This window comes from Brienomyrus brachyistius, unplaced genomic scaffold (assembly GCF_023856365.1).
Source record: "Brienomyrus brachyistius isolate T26 unplaced genomic scaffold, BBRACH_0.4 scaffold36, whole genome shotgun sequence".
Classification (NCBI taxonomy): domain Eukaryota; kingdom Metazoa; phylum Chordata; class Actinopteri; order Osteoglossiformes; family Mormyridae; genus Brienomyrus; species Brienomyrus brachyistius.
Genome location: NW_026042311.1, coordinates 1,340,496 through 1,353,296, shown reverse-complemented (window position 1 = coordinate 1,353,296; position 12,801 = coordinate 1,340,496). Strand labels below are relative to the sequence as shown.

Sequence of the window (12,801 nt, the reverse complement as noted above, 5' to 3'; positions counted from 1 at the left end):
TTTTCCGACACGCGCTCTCTGTCCGCTGGTGGGAGTGTGCTCACCTGTGTGTGCCCACACGTGTCTGTGTGTGTGCATGGGGCGGAACTCCACCATGCGTGATACAGAGAGCAGAGGAGAATTGTAAACGTGACCGTGTAGAGACAAAAATGTTGTGCAAAATTTAAATAAAATTTACTTGACCTTCAAGGGGGGACAAACACACACACACTATCATGGTGGCGTTCGCAGATGCAGCGGCCCGGAGCTCCCCATGTAGATGCCACTTTTTCATTTATTTTGTGTATTTTAGTTCACTTTTAGTCACAGTGAGCCACGGTTTGCAGTTATGACAGGGTCATGCAACATACAGTCTGCAGGAAATTCGGAATACCGGTTTAAAAGGTTTTCTCCCGGCTCCACCTCCCAACATCCAGGAGGAGATACTCTGTACATGGGTGCCTGCCTGGATCACCACCTGGACAAAGAGACGGCACAGGTGGACATGGGAGAGAAAGCAGACACGGGGTAAGAGAGCCGGCATTCATGCTAGGCTAAAGAGCTCCCTGAACAAAGCTCCTCTACCCAGCCTGTTTATCGTGAATACCCAGTCTATAGCTAAAAAGATAGATGAGTTGAGGCTGAAGATTTCGTCACAAAAGCTGAACAGTTGCACTTCAGTTTTCACGGATACCTGCCTGAATGCTAACATCCCCGACTCGCCTATAAAGTTAGCTGACCAGACTGTGTACTGGGTGGATCGCACTGCTCAATCCAGAAAAGACAAAGGCGGCGGCGTGTGCATCTATGTGAGTAACTCTTGGTGTACGTCCACGAACATTAGAGAACAATACTGTTCACCAGACCTGGAATTTATTATGCTGAAGTGCAGAGCGTTTTATCTACCGAGGGAATTCATCAGTGTTTCTCACCGCCGTCTGCATCCCCCCCCAAGCTAATGCCAAGCTAGCACTCGCTAAGCTGCATGATGCTTCAAACGTACTGCAAAACAACCACCCAGACGCTGCATTGATCATCGCGGGGGATTTTAATCACACCAATCTCAAAACTGTGCTACCCAAATTCTGCCAGTTTGTTGGTTTTCCAACCAGAGGAAATAACACGTTGGATCATGTGCAACATAGCAAACGCTTACAAAGCGCCCCCCTCCCCCCACACCAGTCAGTCTGATCACACTTCTTTGTCCCTGACCCCTGCATACAAACCCCTCACTGCCAGAACAAAGCCCACTGTACAGACCATCAGAGTCTGGCCCTAAGGAGCCATGACCAGACTACAGGGGTGAATCCACAAAGGACAACCACACCGACTTGAATGTATATGCATCCTCTGTTGTTTTCTTCATAAACTTCTGCATGGACACTGTTACCACTTTCAGGGACATTTGCACTTTCCCCAACTGTAAACCGTAGATGAACAGGGAAGTTCAAAAGCTGCGTAAGTCACGCGATGAGGCTTTCCACACCGGCGACCGAGAAGCCTACTCAGCAGCCAGGCCCAACCTGAGGAGAGGCATCAAAGAGGCAAAGCGCTCCTACGAAGACAAAACCGAGGAGCACTTCGGCAACAATGACCCCCGGCACATGTGGCAGGGAATCAGGTCCATTACCGACTATAACAGCAACAACACCCATCAAACCAGCACAGCGACCTCATCCCTACCTGATGATCTGAACCAGTTCTTCGCTCGGTTTGACAAGGACACCAAACACCATCATACCAGGTTGACTGTGCAGGAGGCTCCCCTGAATACCCTGAATACACTAGTCAGCTGTCCACAGTCCTCACCAGTCTGTTCAACATCTCCTTGAAACAGGACACCGTCCCCTCCTGAGTCTGCCACCATCATCTCCGTCCCTAAACAGGCAGTGGTCAGGAACCTGAACGACTACCGTCCAGTGGCCCTGATTCCCATTGTTATGAAGTACTTTGAGCGGCTGGTCTTAGCACACATCAAGAAGAACATACCTCCCTCCCTGGACCAACGACAGTTTGCCTACCGGTCAAACAGGTCAGCAGAGGATGCCATTACATTGGCCCTCCACACTGCCCTATCACACCTGGAGCAGCAGGACAGCTACGAGCGGATGCTGTTTATTGACTACAGCTCCGCCTTTAACACCATCCCCCCACCAAGCTGGCCATCAAACTGCACAACCTTGGACTGCACACACACCTGTGCAACTGGGTCTTGGACTTTCTGACCAACAGTGTACAGACAGCGCGCATGAGTAACCACACCTCAACCTCCATCACTCTCAACACTGGAGCACCTCAGGGCCGTGTGCTCAGCCCCCTCCTCTACTCCCTCTTCACACACAACTGCAAACCCACCCATGATTCTAACATCATCATTAAGTTAGCAAACAATACAACTGTGATAGGCCTGATCTCAAACAACGAGTCAGCCTACAGGGAAGAGGTCGGGAACCTGCAGCGCTGGAGCAGAGACAACAGCCTCGCCCTGAACTCCAAAAAGATGAAAGAAATGATCCTGGACTTTAGGAGATGGAAGCACGGGGGCCACCACCCCATCAGCATCGGTGGTGAAAAGGTGGAGGTGGTTCAGAGCTTTCGATTCCTGGGGGTTCAGATCAGCTGTGATCTGTCATGGACCACAAACACTTCAGCCATTGCCAATAAAGGACTTCAGAGACTCCACTTCCTGTGGAGCCTGAAGACAGCATGTCTTCCACAGCAGCTCCTGGTGAACTTCTACAGGTGCACCATAGAGTCAGTGATCACATACTGCATCACTGGGTAGTACTCTGGATGCACCTTGGAGATCAGCAAGACCCTGCAGCGTATCAGTAAAACAGCCCAGCGAATCCCTGGCACCCAGCTTCCATCACTGGAAGAAATCCATCACACCCAGTGCAGCCGCAGAGCTGAGAAAATAATCAAGGACCCAACCCACTCGGGACATAAACTCTTTACAACTCTGCAATCTGATAGACGCTACAGAACCCTGAACACATGCACAGCCTGGCTGAGGAAGAGTTTTTACCCCACATCCATCACACTTCTGGATTCGCAGCACTGATGTCAAACATTCTAAAGCAATACCCCACATGTGCTTTTTCGATATATTTAATTATTTAATTGAGCTGTTGGTGAAATTTAACAAAATCGTGGAGTTGCCCCTGAAGAGAAGTTTGGGAACTGAAGTGGTGTTCATATAGCCATCCAACTAGATATCAGTAACTTTTTAGAAAACAGAAGAAATTATTACTAGTTTTTATTGTGTTACTCTTAATTTGCACACGTTCTAATGTTAAATTGTATTTTTTGTTCTAAGCCAAAGTACACTTGCTACCCAGACAAACAGCTTTAAACATTTCCTTGGACTGCCTAAGACTTTTGCACAGTACTGTACTGTATATGGTAATGCTAAATTGATAACTCCTATCAGTGTTGTGTTTATGGGAAATATGCAAAATTTGCTGATGCAGTCTTCTCAGTTGCCCCTTTATCCGCCTTACTTACTGTTGCTATGCCTGCTATGTGCTCACTCTGCGTGCCTTAATTATATTATGGGGTTTTATTATTAATTTATTCATAATCGTTTTTATTTTTTCAACCTCCATGTGGCCATAATATTTTGGGTTTTATAGTTACAGTCATGTGGATTAATCTATTTTCTCTGTTTTACCATGAAGTACAAGGTGTGACAGGGGTTGATTTTGTGGACATTGGAGAGCAAGATGTTTACCTTTTGTTCCCCAAAAACCTCAGACTGAGGAAATCCCTAATTTCCATTTTAAAACTAAAGGCAAGTAAACTGTCTGTTTGATAGCAAGCTCTGTGTTTTTTGTGGTTTCACAGACATACTGCTGTCAAGTCATGCTTACAGAATATATCATATTTAGTTTCATGGTCTTTCCCTCAATCAGTCTGGAGTGGAAGCAGAAGACTTCCTAAAAAATAAGTAGGGAAATCAGCGGCAACACCTGAACAAAAGAGATTCAGTGTAAGTATCACACAGTCCTGGAAATAGAAACTAAAGTGGACAGAGCTGTTAGAACACAGACAGTGCAGGTGGAAGTAGAATCAGCAGAATAAGTGGTTATCACATCAGAAATGCTGCTACCATTCATTCTGCTCATTCTATTTCCACCTGCACTCCTCTGTATTCTAACGTTTTTGGTGCAAAACTGATATCTTTCTTTTCTCTACACGTCTCCAGCAGGCTGTTGTAAGATCATCCTTGGGTGCATCAAAAATGTGGACCACTGCCTGCAAGGGAGCGGAAATTGACTGGAACACTGTCATAAGCAAAATCTGTACCTCATAAAAATGATTTAAAATCAATATTTATAATCAAATAGTTTAATTTCTCTATTTTACTTTTTTACCACATAAAGAACAATGAGTGCTTAAAATTTCAATTCACAAGGTAAAACACCAAATAAAGTGTTTTAACAGAATATTTAATGTAATTTCAAGGTCACAGCAGAGTTGCCCTGCAGCCTCACCGGCAAAGAGCAGGAAATTCGGGAAAAAGCCTTAAAAATGCTCCGAAACAGGAGGGAGGACCTCCGAAGGTCAGGAAAGGTAATACATACTGTACATAGGGAACCTGCAAGCAAGTTAAAATTATTCAGTCCCTTACAATCAAATTAAATCATGAATGTAATGTCCGGAATACAGACCTAATCAGCCAAGGCTGAATAATGTTCCTGTTCATGTTCTGCTTCACTTTCCTGGCTTCTCATGTCGTGGCAAATTATTTGGTTACAGCGGAATCTGGCTGTGGGGGGGTTATATTAGGCAGCAGGTGGACGCTTTGTCCTTGAAGCTGATGTGTTGGAAGCAGAAACAATGTGCAAGTGTAAGGATGGGAGTGACTTTGACATGGGCCATTTGGTGATGGCTAGAGAGCTGGATCATAACCCCCAGCTCTTGTGAGATGGTCCTGCAGTGGTCAGCAGGTTCATGGTGGGGCCCAGGCTCACCTTTACCGCCAAAATAGCCTTGACTCGTCAGGGCGTGGATTCCACTAGACCTCTGAAGGTTTGCTGTACTATCTGACATGTAATGAGCCTTCGTCACCTGTTCACATATTTTCCTTCAGTTTTGGAGATGATATGAGTCATCTAGCGATCACAACTTGGCCCTTGTCTCTCAAATCTTTAGGCTTGTCCACTTTTCTGCATCCCAGTGTATCCTACACATTGTTTATTTGCTGCCTAATAGGTCCCACCGACTACCAGGTGCCACTATAATCAGGTAATCAATGTTATTCACCTGTCAGTGGGCGCAGTGTTTGACAAATATAGTTTAAAATATCAGTCATTTAACCTAATTCCGAAACATTAAATGTAGAAGGGAAATAATGGAAGCTATTGCTTGTGTGGAGTGAATTGAACTTAATTTTGAACAATGTTTCAAATTGCTACATACCTGAAATGTTTGTGGTTTCTTGTAGAAAGAACAGAAGCACTTGAGGTTTGCCTCCAGGATATCACACCTCCTATTAAGCGCCTTTACAAAGTAAGTAATTTCCTTGAAATATCATCAAAATATTTTTTTTTCTGGACAGCTCTAAGACTGGATTTCCGTGGGACATTAGTCAAGTCAAGTCACGTTAAGTAGGTTTTATTGTCATTTCAACAATAAACATCCACAACGCTCCAACCGGAGGCCGTGGATAACTACGGAGGTGCGCATGCTCAATAGTTTTGTGTTCCCTCACAATACTTTTCCTAATAACTGTACTCTGTCCATTTAAAGTACAAAAGTTAGAATTAATGGATTAATAAGTATAAACCAAAACAATACAGACGTGTCCAGTTAAGTGTACTTTACTGTTTACAGTAACTGGCAGTCATTGGACATAGTGCAATTATTATTATCATTATTATTAATTCGGGCGGCATGGTGGTGCAGTGGTTAGCACTGTTGCCTCACACCTCTGGGACCCGGGTTCGAGTCTCCGCCTGGGTCACATGTGTGCAGAGTTTGCATGTTCTCCCCATGTCGTCATGGGGTTTACTCCGGTTTCCAGGGGCGCCGCTAGCAATTTTGGGCCCTATGACAAAATATGAGGTTGGGCCCCCCTACCACACCCATTCAGATCTCTGGGGGCCCCTAAAGGGCGTGGGCCCTTAGAATTGTCCCAACTTTCCCCCCCTTAGCGGCGCCCCTGCCGGTTTCCCCCCACAGTTCAAAGACATGCTGAGGTTAATTGGAGTTACTAAATTGCCCGTAGGTGGGCATGTGAGAGTGACTGGTGTGTGAGTGTGCCCTGCGATGGGCTGGCCCCCCATCCTGGGTTGTTCCCTGCCTCGAGCCCATTGCTTCCGGGATAGGCTCCGGACCCCCCGCAACCCAATAGGATAAGCGGTTTGGAAAATGGATGTATGGATATTATTAATTAGTATTATTATTATCATTATTTGTTATTATTATTATTATCCATCCATTTTCCAAACCGCTTTCCGCGGGTTGACTCTAAGCAGAGTTTTCCTCACATCAGCCACGGTCAGGCAGAGCACCTGGTCGTTGGGAGGTGGGATGGACTTCCTCACTGCCATGATGTTTTGGGCTTCAAATCGTGCATAGAAGCTATTCAGCACATCTGGAAGGGAGGCCTCACCGTCACAGGCAGGTGGAGATGCCCTGTAGTTGGTGATGGCCTGGATGCCCTGCCACATGCACTGAGCATCCCCAGTGTCTTTGAAGTGGCTGTATAGTTTCTGGGCGTGGGCACACTTCACCGCTCTGATGGCCCTGGACAGGTTGGCCCTCGCTGTTCTCAGGGCAGCCTGGTCACCTGATTTGAAGGCGATGTCACGGGTTCTCAGCAGCATGCGCACCTCCGTAGTCATTCAGGGCTTCCTGTTGGAGCGTGTGGTGATGTTCTTGGAGACAGTGACATCATCGATGCACTTGCTGATGTAGCCAGTGTCCGATATTGCGTACTCCTCCAGGTTAGTAGAGTCACCGTAGGTTGCAGCCTCCCTGAACATGTCCCAGTCAGTGCGCTCAAAACAGTCCTGAAGAGCAGAGATGGCTCCTGGGGGCCAGATCTTTGTCTGCTTCTGGACGGGTTTGACACGTCTCACAAGAGGTCTGTAGGCTGGAATGAGCATGATTGACACGTGATCAGAGAATCCGAGGTGGGGGCGGGGCTCAGCGCGGAACACGCCAGGGATTATATAGGGACATTATAAGGATTAGAAGTAATTAAACCAATTTGGTCTTTCATAGCATTAAAAATGGTTTAATTAACAAACAAGGCCTTAAATGGCTTTAAAAAGCATGACGTTTTATTGTCATGTACATTAAACATTTAATATACACACAGGACCAGTTGGCTAAATTCTCCAACCTGTGATTGGCTGGTTTGTGATGCTTGTGGATATCACTGTGCTCTCAGAATGGAGTCACAAATATACCAGTGTAAAATATACGGTGTTAAGGGGGAATTTGCTTCTGGGTTAATTAGTGACAATTGCAAATGTTTTGTGTTGATTCTTCAGCTTCATATACAGATTCGCAGATTCATCATTATCACAGAAGGTGAAGTAAAGTCTGTTCTATTTAAAAGCCAGACATGTTAAATTACTGCAGGGCACATTAACCTGTCCACAGTGCCTGTTGTATGAGAGCATCATGATTATTAATAATATACACTGTATTTCAAAAGGACCTGTGGGATTAAAACTGAGGGTTATTAAGACACACCTTGCTTATACCTCTATACCACTGTGAGTCCAAGTCCTCACCCAGCATTTACTGACACAGGTTAATGTAAAGAAACATCAGCACATTTTAACATGGCCACGATTCCATCTTTAGTAAATACCTTATATATATAACATAATATGGATTTGCACACACCCTCAAAAACCCTGTAATAACAAGAATGAGGCTATATAAACTCTTTCACTGGCTGGTTTGTTTTTTATCTCATACATCTTACTGACTGATCCGAATGTCAATACATTTTGATGTACAAGTTGTAGTAACTGCATGTTTGAAGAAGCTCCATCCTCCTAATATTTTTTTCTTCTTTACCATCATAGGCAGGAGAAAGAGTGAAATGGAGGAAAAAATACATAGATGGGTCAAGTAAGCAGCAGGAGCAAAGAGCAGAAGAGGAAACAGGAAAGAAGAAGGGAGAGGAAAAGAGAGAGAGAGGAGAGAAGACAGATGAGGAGGGAAAAGCAGTGGAAGAAGGAAGCAACAAACATAAACTTATAGCCCAGCGAAGGCTTTCCAAGCCCAAGGGGGCAAGCGGCCGGTAAAAGGAAGGAAGCAACAAACGTAAAGGAGGAAGAGGCTATGAAGACGGAGCTTATAGCCCAGCGAAGGCTTTCCAAGCCCAAGGGGACAAGCGGCCGGTAAAAGGAAGGAAACTTTTCTCATTGTAATTCATTCATGCATGATAATAAATAACGTTTGTCATACGTGGTTTACGGACCTTTATAATAATATTAAACTCCCTTTATTAGAATTGAGGGCAAATGTAAGTAATTTTAAATAGTAAAGAAACCTTACAATACTCTTAAACTGCCCCTTAATTAATCAGAATTAAAGGGCAATGTTATGTAATTACAGACCGTCAAACAATCTTAAATTGCCCCTTAATTCATAAAAAAATAAGGATTTTTTGAGTGTAAATTTAAGAGGTAATTTTGAAAAATTAAGGGGGGAAATTCAGTAGTTTTACCCCTTAATTGGCCTTAATCATTGCACCTTTTCCCTTAATTTCACATATAGCAATAATTAAGGTCAAAATTAGGGTAATTTTAAGAAATAAAAATTAAGGGGCTTGATTTCGTAGTGTAAGGTGCGTGATACAGTAAAACACTTACTAACTGGTAATGCACATTAGCATTACGTTAAATGACAACTTTACCAGTTACCACAATCGTCTCCTATACTTTCGCCGAATGACAGCAGGCAGAAGGCGGCGCGTTTTTCAGAAATACACCGGAGTTAAACTTACGCCGCGTTATTTACAGGCACTTCTAACACCAACATTTGCAGCCATTGCAGGTGGTAGTAACACTGAAATGTCTCTTTCTGCGTCAGAATAAGGTAACACTGTGATTTTGATTCTTTATTATTTTTTTTTTACTTTACCGTACATTCCTCCCAGTCCTCCGTCTCTGCTTATTGATATTTAGGAGAGTGTCAGATATAAATTAAAGATGCAAAATTATCAAACCAAGACAGACACAACACTGAAGAGATGACAAAGACACAGTTTGAATATTAAGTTTATGTTTTATTATAAAGCTCTTATCTTAACTTAGCCTATCTTATGATATTTTAACTTAGGCTAAGTTAAAATATAAGATAGGCTATCTTATATTTTAACTTAGCTTATCTTATTATGTTAACTTAACCTATCTTATTAAATTTTAACTTAGCTTATCATATGTTAACTTAACTTATCTCATCCTATCTTATATCTACATTAACACTTAAACAGTATCTCTATTATCCTTCCTACCCCGGCCATAACCCACAAGTCTGTCAGGAACAATGTCTCTGTCAGTCCTCCGTCTCCCACCATAACCCATAAGTCCGTGAATCCGCTGCAGGAGTTGCTGTTCCGCCGAATGCTGACGCTGCCCATGGCCTCTCTCTGCTCGCAGGGCGCAGGAGCCGTTGCTGTCTGTCCGATGGAGGAACTTCAGCTGGGGCCTCTTCCTGGTCGCTCCTGCTTCCTCCAGGGGGGGGTGGCCTGTCCCTCGCGCTCCATGGACGACTCCTCTGGCCACGGAAACTTTCTTCGGTTCCAGTCTGGGACAGCCGGTTGTTAAAACAAGGAAAGATGATTGATTTAAGACATTTTATGCTCTAATGAAAGTGCTCTAATAAGGTATCTTAAGCCAGTGCTTTACCTTCGGTATGTAAGACACCCTCCATGTCGATCCGGGCTCGTCAGTGTCATCCTTCTTCTTAATGATCTTCACCACATCCACCCTCTCGCCTGTGTTCTTCTTCACTGCCTCATTTTTTTCGGGAAAAGTTTCCCCTTCCTTATATGTTATTTTAATTTTGATTTTAATTTTAATCTTAACAACTTTAATTTCTTGGTTGTCCATTATTTAAATGCTGTGACTTTTCAAAATACAAACTGTCGCTCAGATGATCGGAAGAAGTTTGAGAAGATAAGTACATGTGATTCAAAAGTAACCAAGCTGTTGTCACGGATGCCTATTCGTACCATAACAGACAATGCGATGTTATGCAGCTAGTCGGTGACTTTCGGCTGCGTTCGGCTCCGACTGACCGGTCGTGGGTCCGATTCGGCCGTAAGCAGGTTGCCAACTCTGACGCATCTGGCGCGAGACTCGGGCTTTCAGACTCAAACGCTCACAGCAAGAAATCTTATGGCGAATCTCTATTAATCCGTTTTAAACCTAAAATTGGCTACATTAAAAGCGTTTGGGCAGTTTGCAAACCCTAAAGACTATTTACAAGGCAATAAAACTGTTATATACGTGTAAATACGTGTGTAGACTTGTCTCGAATTGAAAATCTCACGCTAACCAGCTGACCAAAGTTGGCAACCCTGCGTAAGTCGACCCTTTATTTTATATGCAAAAATGATCATATGCAGGGGGCACATAACTGTTGTGAAAGTACTCACTCGCTGTCTAAAGTGATACGAGCGGTAATGTCTCGTAGCTGCGCAAATACGTATTTATTTTATGTGCATTCGCGCTGTTATGACAAGAAATCATTGTGTATTTTAGCCTTCATTCCTGCAGAAGTAGTACAAATTAGCCACATAAATGTTAAGATGCACGGTAATTTCTTGTCATAACAGCGTGAATGCACATAAAATAAATACACATTTGCGCTGCTACAACAAGGAATTGACACGTGTAGGCGGGGAGTTTGATGGTGATAAGGGTTAATAGGAAACACCTGTGAGGCGGAAGTAGGAACAACATAAATTGTCAGTGAAGGAGTAAGAAGGGGGGCCCCATGCTTGGTGGTGTTTGGACTTAATGCTGCAGCTGCCAGATGCGGAAGCGCGTGCGCTGGGGAAAAATTATTGAATTGTGGGACATACGGCGAGTTATTGGGGTGCGCAGAGTTGGGAAGCTAATGACGCCGGTCAGCGATTGGTGGCAGCAGCGTGGATTCCAGGCGCCACAGGAAAGGTTTGTGGTTCCTTCTAGGAGTTGGATTATGGTTCCTGTTGTGGGTTTTGTTTTCGGGGGATTGGGCTGTCTTCCCCCAACTACTTAATTTAAATAATATTGTTTGATATAAATTGATTTTTTTTTTCCCCTTGTGTATTTAGGAGGAACCACACGTGATTTGGGTGTTACTGGCCCTTGTGTTGATATGAGCTGCCCAGGCATTTTTTATTGTCCACGTGTGAACTTTAGCCGGGTTCTTTTAGCTGAATGTGAAATGTTTTTTTTTTTTCCCCCAAGTGTTTTAGAGATTGCTGTGCTGAGATCATGGTGGTGGTGGTGGGGTTGCTGTGCTGAGATCATGGTGGTGGTGGTGGGGTTGCTGTGCTGAGATCATGGTGGTGGTGGTGGGGTTGCTGTGCTGAGATCATGGTGGTGGTGGTGGGGTTGCTGTGCTGAGATCATGGTGGTGGTGGTGGGGTTGCTGTGCTGCCTGGGTGCTCCATTTACTTATTGGGTCAGGGACGCTGAATTGTGGAATCCTGGTAATAAAGGCTTATTGCTATACTTCTGTTGTGAGCCGTTTCTTATACCTGGTGCCCAGTATAGTCGAGTCACAAACCTGCATCATTGGGGAAATCCGACTGTTCCATCTATGGATCCTGTTGAATCTGCTGTTGGTAAGGTGTGTTTTTCTATACATGCTTTTCAAGAAATGATAAAAAAAAATCAGGACATTCTTTACCCAAAACTACACCTCCGTTCCACATGTTTCATACTGGAATGGCATAGTGGATAATATACCTTGGAAAAAGGTGTGGACTTTACCTTCTAAGTTTTTATCAACAAATAGAGTAGAAGTCACCTTTAAATTGACACAGTTTATCCGTCCAAATATTTTCAATCTAGCTGTTCTTTCTGTGAATGTGACTGCAAAACTAATGTTCGTTTATTTTGGTCTTGCCCTTTTGTTGAAAAATTATGCTCTGATATGCTTAACATGATACAAACAAATGTGTTTTATAATTTTCAGTTTTCTTGTAAAAATGTTTTTTTTTTTTTTTTTTTTTTTTGCTTTGCGGGTTTTTTGTTACTGGAAGAATACATGTCACGATCTCCGTCGGGCGAGCAGGGAGCGGAGAATCAGGAACTCCGGCTTATTAGGTAGAACAAACAGACCAGGCGAAACACGGAGCACGACGTCAATGAAGGAACTGGGGATACGTACTCTGACTTAAATACACAGGACTAAATAACACAACAAGAAACAACCTCACGTGAACACCGACGTTAACGAGGGGGGCGTGGCACGAGCGTGACAATGCAGATAAATTTAATACTATTAATTTTATATTCGTAAATATAAATCCAACCTATTTTACCCTGTTCACAAATTAGACCTAATAAATTATATTAATCTAATCAAAAAGTCTAAAAATAAAAACAATCAGAACTGTATCCTGATTTGATCCCTTTTTTACCTGATGTATAGATATAGTGCTAAAATGTTCTGTCATATTTGGTAGTGAGATGGTAATCTTTTACTTTGTAAACTCTGTCTGAATATCTGTTTGTTCTTGTTTTGTTTAATATTCTGTCTGTAAAATGTTACCTGTACATGTTGAGCATTGGAAATAAAGTGTGATTCAATTGTTTAGTTTGACTTTTACTTTGCTGCACCAATTAATAT

General features: G+C 43.4%; 1 protein-coding gene and 1 long non-coding RNA gene across 2 annotated transcripts in view; both read left to right on the top strand.

Moving 5' to 3' along the window:
- Positions 1–12,801, top strand: part of LOC125721930 (protein NLRC5-like) — a gene marked incomplete at its 3' end in the record, with an annotated part of 510,329 nt that overhangs the window by 115,713 nt on the left and 381,815 nt on the right. The gene's annotated exons all lie outside the window — the stretch shown is intronic.
- Positions 418–5,487, top strand: LOC125721975 (uncharacterized). The gene is made up of 5 exons (XR_007386028.1): positions 418–507; positions 3,894–3,970; positions 4,187–4,283; positions 4,447–4,554; positions 5,429–5,487. It is a non-coding gene; the product is annotated as an uncharacterized LOC125721975 (long non-coding RNA).